Below are 6,181 nucleotides of genomic sequence, written 5' to 3' on the forward strand. Positions count from 1 at the left end.
CTGCATTCATCACTTTGGCTTCCCTTCCCTTCCTTTTCCTTTTTTTTTTTTTTAATTTAAATTTAAAAAAAAATCTGCCTTTTAATGCATTAAATACCATGTTTGTGTTTTCAGTTTGAGAATTGAAAATTGATCTCATTACCAATAGACATACATTTTTGGACAACCTAGCTGTTCAATAAAGGTTTTCCAAGTCTATAGAGATCAAAGTAGCTATGAAAATATTAAGCTGGGGAAGTTTTTTAGTGGTCAAAGCTTAAGTTTACAAGCCAGTGGATCCTGCACAATCAAATCAGGTCTCAGTTGGCTCCAAAGTCACATCAGCAGGCAAGTTGGAGAATCTGCAGGATGGGTTCACTGAAACCCAGAAGCCTCTGGAAACAGCAAGCAGCAGTGAGAGGAGAGGGAGAATTTAATTTATCCAAGGGAGCCAGCCGAGTCAGCAGGGAAACAGCAGAGGAACTCTGACCTAAGATTGTTCACTTTGTTCCATGTGGCTGGAAGCCATTCTGATTTCAGGTTCATTATTCTTCACCAGCAGAGGACTTCAGGAAATCAGCTTTTTTTTCTTCTTTAGTCAGTTCCTGGCTAATGCACAAGCAGAGCTTTGCTTACTAAAAAGAAAAATTATTTACGGGCGTTTTGGCATAAAGTTGGGTTTGCGTGGGCAATCAAATCTACTAAACATTACAATCAGCCACTGGCCAGCAGCAGTGGGGGTGCCTGTTGCAAGGATCCTTGCAGTGTCATCTTCCCTTGGATCAGGACACCTAAAGCCACAGTTTTGCTCAGTTCTTATAATCCAGCAGGCCAGGGTCCTACATGACCAGCACAGCACGTGCACAAATCATTGCTACTCCAACACCCCACAAAGGAAACATTTCTTAAACATCTTTGCTACAGACATAAGATGTCCCACAATGGCCATTTCTGGAGGAATGGTTTTATTGTCTATTTACAAATGTTATATCTATGTACAACCCAATCACTTCAGCGACAGGGATGTGTTTGTACACTCCAGCCAGGATGTCAATAAACACATATAGGCATAGAAATTACTTTCATCAGGGGCAATTTCTAGATAAGTTCACAGTTCCCAGTGGTTGGCCTGGTAATGATCAGCTCCTGAATTATGAAGGTCCAGTTAATAACTTAGTTTCAGTTTGGTTCATTGTCTCAAGCTTGTCCATTATCTCATCCATGAGGAGACTGCTGGGATATTCCTGAACCCCTCAAGAAATCCATGATTTGGTGTGCACATAGGCACCCTGTTACCAAGCTGCACCACAATTATAACTAAAGAATAAGCTTGCTTTCCCTATTTATAACTCACAAATTAAGTCACATAGCTCTTGTCACACCTAGTTGTCCTGGATGGAAGGGAAAAGATGTGGAATAGTTTTCCTGCTCTTGATTATAAATAATTGTCTGTATTAGAATGTCCCACTTGAAAAGAATTTAATCAGCCAAAGCAGAGGATGATCACTCAGATATTTCCCTGCCCTCCCTCAGGGCAGCTGTGGGGAACTGAACTTTGAGCTGTAAGTTGGAATGCCTGACTTCTGTAGTTTGAAGGGAAGACAGCAGCTCTAGTTCACCTGTTATTTCCTCTGCTCTGAGGAAAGAAAGAATTGAGAGCACGATTAGGCTGCTTTAATTAAAATACACTGAATTTTTCAACTCTCAGCTAGGCTGAAAGAAAATTCAGATTCAGTCTTCATTCTTCTACTGGAGATACAATTTATTAGTATGAAGTTAGGGTCTTCATATCTGAGAATTACAATATCCTATAAAGTCTATTACTCTTGATACTCTTATTTCATAATGAATTCATTTCTTAAAATTAATCCAGAAAATTGTCAGAGGAGATGAGAGGGAGAGAAAAAAGGAGGGCAAGGAAAGGAATGGAAAAGGAACAGAAGGTTAAGGGAGGGTAGAGGAACTAGGGATGGAGGAAGAAGGGATGGCAGATGAGAGGCAGGGAGGGGAGAAGGCATTTTCTGTACATTTCAATGTAGTATCATTTATTCTAGCAGAACTGTCATGCTTTATACTAAATGAGAATCTGAATTGAAGTTACTAAATTGGTATATAAACCTTAGTCAATTAAAAACAAATTTAAAAAAAACCAGACAAAACAAAAAGACACCAAAAAAAAAAAAAAAGGACACCAAAAAACCCAAACAAACAAACAAAAAACCTAAAAAAAATCAACCTGAGCCCCTACTGATCCTGGCACTTTCTCTTTTGATATGCATTTATGTAAAACAATCATTAAAGGTTTTTATGGGAGCACATTTACTTCTGTCTCTCCAAACAATGACATTCCCATGGTAATCTTTCTTATCTTCAAAGCTTTTATCCTAGCTTTACAGGATTTTTACTTACAACAGCAATGTTCACTGAAAGCTATCAGCAGTGATATAATTCATCAGTAGATATTCCAGTAAATGCTCTTTTGGACAGTCATCTTCTAACATGAGAGGAAAGATGTAGTCAAAGGGAAAATAATATGAACCTCTCTCCTTAGATCCACATTCTGCAAATACTTGAGTACTCTCAATATTAACTGATCTACACGTGAATGTACAATACTCAGTTCCTCAGTGGAAATAATCTGCAGCTCACAGAATCAGATATCTTGTTTTAATGTTAAGGCAGCTCATGTAAATCACATGTAGCCAAAAACACTCCCTATTCAAAATTGTATGATTGATTTGAATCAAAACAACCAAGTCTTAAGCATAGGTATTCAGACAGCTGTGTCTTTTTATATGTATGTAAATATTCATTAGAATGTCCAATAGCTTCACTGGAAGATTAGTGAGATTTTACTCTGGGGTTAGCTAATAAAAATAAATTGTTGAATGAAAAAAAAAGAAAAAAAAAAGGCAAGAATAATTGTCATGGGAATTGGATAAAATACTCCTGATACAGTTCTTGGGGAACAATTCCATTCCTTCTTTCTGCAGCAATCACCTCCTGAACAGTACATTAGTCTGTGTACAATGTTATGTGTGATTTCACAGAACCTGACATCAATGTCTTGTTTCTAATTGCCAGCACCATATGATGGAAAGCATTCATTTAAAATACAAACCTATTGGAAATTATTCTTATCTCAACCTAACTATCAACAACATAGTCACAAAAGAAGTCACTTGAATTGTCAATATTTTACTTTCAATATGCCTGCATTTGTCCAGCTATAAAGCAAGTATATTCATCACTTATTAAATCACCTGAAATAAATAGATGAAGTTTGCTGGAATTAACAAATATGATATCAGGCAAACACAGATTACTTTAATGTGTATCTGAAAATATGCTTTTATTATTTTAGTGTTTATATTCTGTGAACAAAAGTATTTTCTTATTATATGTTTTATATTCAAAATTGCTATAAGTCAAGGTGATCAGAGTTCTAGCTAGCTAGCTAGCTGTTTTGAATAAAATCCTTTCACTAAGCTTTTGGTTTCTGCTTTTCTGTCCTTGTTACAACAAAGATCCTCAGATTTGAAGTAATAAAATGCCGTGCATTCCCATGGATAAAACCAGAGCTTAAAAAAGCTCAGAAAAGATTTTGCACAGTTCACATGTCAGACAAACTTGCACAGGCTCACGTTGCAGCAGAAGACAAAGATCAGGAATTCCTAGCAGTATGTACGTATGCATTCACTGAAGTTGCCTGCAATTTTCGAGTGATATTGGCACAATGTTGCTCAGAAGAAACCACAAAAATCTCCTTTACTAAGAGTCTGAGAGGACAAAAGCGAGCAAAGACAATGAGAAGCCTGCATGCAGATTCCAAAGCTGTTTCAGTCATGGGAATGCAAACATGGGTCAGTTGTGTTTTTCAGTAAGATGTAATAAAGTGACTCAGAGAGCAAGTACAAATTAGCATGGTGTTACAGTGGCATGGATACTGAAAATGTGAGAATTACATTCAAATATTACCAGGTGAATGAGAAATCTCAAGTGACATCATTATTTGCATAACTAAATGTATGTACACAATATGCAAACTCCCTCCCCCTGACTTCTAGTAGAGAAAAACTTAAAGAGGAGATTTTCTTACACTCTTTTACTTATACTTTTTCTTACATTGGGCCACTTTGTCCTTCTTTCAATCCTGTTTGCCACAGAAAGGTGATAAAGAAAATCCAGTCACAGTACACTGAATGGTGAATGTAAGTAACTTTCATCTAGCATAATTTATAATTTCATAATTTACCTAAGAGGTTTACTTTCTTTAGGTACCAGTTCTGCAACAAATATCATTCAAATGATAATCAAAAGGGGTGGGGGGCACTGTCTTTTTTTATGACTATATAAAGCTGTAGGACTGCTTCAAAACCACGGTCTGTTACAGGGTTCACATCCTAGATTTTGAATGTTTTGATTGGCTACCAAATTTATGTCTCCTAGGAAAATTTCAAAGGATGGCTCATGCTTCCTTGATGCAGGAAATATTGCCAATATTATCACTGCTGCACACTGTATAAGCTGCATTGTACATCTCTGGGGTCTCAGTGAATGGCAAAATAATAGGATTTTTTTTAATATAGAGTGCTTGAGTGGGCATTTACATTTCCTACACTTATTCTGAAGTCCTGGACACACCTGTGGTATAACTGATAGTGATGGCAGTGTAAATTACAGTCTGGATAGAATTTAATTTATCCAAGGTAGAGATCATGTTTAGTACTGATGTGGCTTCAGAGTTGTATCAATATGGCTTGAGAGGTCTGATAAATATCAAGAGTAACTCTAACACTGAAAGTCTAATGATGCAATGGCTTTTTTGCATAAGAATTACAAAAAGGAACATAAATTGCATTCTTGAAGTGCACTTCTTTCTCTAATACATAAGAACATTAAGCAGAACTAGACACTGAATTTCATTTTTCAAACCGGTCATTTTTTAAATTTTGCCACACATTTCTTCATCGTGAGAAACACAAATTAGACTTACAATTTTTACAGAGGTATTCACCATAATATTTATGACTAGAGCACTTTCCAATTTTCACTTGGCATGCCTGTGTGGAATATTGCAGTTCTGTACCATAATTACCCTGAACAGTAAGAAACATTTTTAAAAATGTTTTTATTTAAAGTGAATATCACTTAGACAATAAAGATTTTTACCTGCTATACACGAGAAGTAATGACCCAAACGAAAATAATGAAAATAAGCATCTGGGGTGATGAACGTAACATTTTAATGAACTTTGTCAAGATTCTGATTTAGATTAAAATCTAGAGTGACTACAGAATTTTTTATATATCAGTATTCTTTGTATTTTTTATTGGCCTATCTTTTAGGTTTCTGAGTAAGCACTGACGATAAATATGGATATGACGATAAATAGGATAAAATATGTTAGAGCATATTTAAGCATGGATAAGATGTTCAACCAAGACATCATTCTGAGACAGTATTTAATTAATTCTATCATGGCAACAGGAGATCATCTCTGCTTAACTTGCCACGTTTTCCAGATATGCTTATCCAAAGGACTCAAGCTGGTCATTAATGATCATAAAAAAGCCTAATGAATTAGTTACAGTCACAAATTTCAATATTCTGGTCAAACAATATTTTAGAAGTCTATGTTTCCATTAAGTCCTCTCAAATTTTCCATTGGGGTTTTAAGTTTTACTCCTTTAAAAGGTTTCCCTTCCAAGCAGCTATGCCTTCAGTTGGTTAAGTTGATGTCATAACCCTGAAGTCTTGTGAGCATCTGTGAAACATCACCATGTCTGATTGTAGTTTGGTAAGATTTCTTAATTTTGCTTCCTGTTACTGTTTTTGGTAGGTAGGTTTTTATTTTCTTCAACAGAAAGTATCTGCACTCTATCAAAATATCAAGACATATCAATGGCTGTCTCAATAATAATCTTATTTGTGGTAAAATGATGAAAACTTTCCCTCTGAAAAGTACAGAAGAGATGTTACAATAGCCAGAGGAGTCAGTTGATACTGAATCTATTGTTTGATATGGGTAAGACATTTTTATAATAACGTAACAAATGCTACATGCCTCAGATTCAGAAGCTACTCAGTGTCATGACTGAATTTTTAGTGTATGGCACTATGCTGGAAAAGAAATCAGTAGGAGGTCAGTAAAAAATTACTTTGTTTGCATGTCAGTGTGCATAGGTCTCCAAAATGTTG

Source organism: Lonchura striata, chromosome 2 (assembly GCF_046129695.1).
Source record: "Lonchura striata isolate bLonStr1 chromosome 2, bLonStr1.mat, whole genome shotgun sequence".
Taxonomy (NCBI): domain Eukaryota; kingdom Metazoa; phylum Chordata; class Aves; order Passeriformes; family Estrildidae; genus Lonchura; species Lonchura striata.